The sequence below is a fragment of the Pseudorca crassidens genome, chromosome 18, assembly GCF_039906515.1.
Source record: "Pseudorca crassidens isolate mPseCra1 chromosome 18, mPseCra1.hap1, whole genome shotgun sequence".
Classification (NCBI taxonomy): Eukaryota; Metazoa; Chordata; class Mammalia; order Artiodactyla; family Delphinidae; genus Pseudorca; species Pseudorca crassidens.
Window position 1 is genome coordinate 58,162,469 of NC_090313.1, and position 1,246 is coordinate 58,163,714.

Consider the following 1,246-nt stretch of genomic DNA (forward strand, 5'->3'; position numbering starts at 1 on the left):
TTTGCCTTTAGGCTTGGCCTGTTAAATTGCAAATTCCCCTGGGGAGAGGTCTAGTTAAAGTTCTTGTCAGCCTTTTCACTTTAAGATAAACACATTTCAGAATCTTTCCTGGGGGTAGTTTTGTTGGGAAAATGCATGGCAATTGGAGCTTGCACACTCCCTAGGAATGGAGAAACATGTCCAAAAGGAAAGGGGAGTGGAGAGGAGAAAACAGAGCAGGGGGTCTCCCATTCATTGAGCTCGGATCCTCACTCCTGTTTGGTGAAGGTTTGGAATTATCTCTAGGAGGGCGGAGCTGTCAGAGTCCTTGGTTTGCAAGTAACAGAAAGCTACCCAGCTAAGCTCAGCAGGGAAGGTGTATTGGAAAGGCTTTTGGGGGGAAGACCGGAGGATAGTTAGTCTGGGGAGCTGAGTACACAGACAAGAAGCGCAGCTATGCAGGGTCACAGGAAGCCCTCAGAACCCTGAACACATCCCTCCCCCACTGCTGCCTCCACCCAGGACAGGGTGCCGGGGAGAATTCTCCCCAAGGAGGATGGCGTGCTGTGTCAGTCAGTCTCCCAGTGGCAAAGGCCCATTGAGAGAAGGAGCTTCACTGGAAAAACGTTTCGCCCTTCAACCAGATCAGATGGATTCTAACCTCCCAACTCCAGGATGAGGCAGAGATGCTGTATATTTGGAATCAGGCAGACCTGAGCTCCATTCTTGGCTTGGCCACTTACTGGCTGCATGACCTTAGGCAAATGATTTCACCAGTCACGGCCTCAGTTTTCTCATCCATGAAATGGGGGTGACATTTTGTCTTTCACAAAATGGTTTGGGGGCGTTTTAAGGAAGTACAAACATAAAATAGCTGGCCCAGAGCAGGAGTTCAATAAATGCTCTTTTCCTCTCTCCTTCCATCCCAGGTTTCTGAATGTCCTTGACCCACCACATCTCCAGCTTGGAGCCCCGTGAGCGCTGGCCACAGTGGCGGGAATGTCTTTGTTCGATGAAGGGAGGGAGGCTGAGATCACATCAGCATTTCTGCAGCAAGGGAGCACTGGGAGCTTAGATTTGGGCCCAAACAACACACGAGTGGACGGTGTGACAGCCCAGCACACACACATAGCCCAGCAGCCTGCTGGAGCCAGAAACACCGCGCTCCTGGCTGACTCTGCCCACCTGAACTGAGGGGACGCCAGGCCAAGGGCCGTGGCTTTGTGGAGCTGACCACGTGAAGCTGACAGTATGAGAGCAAAAAAAA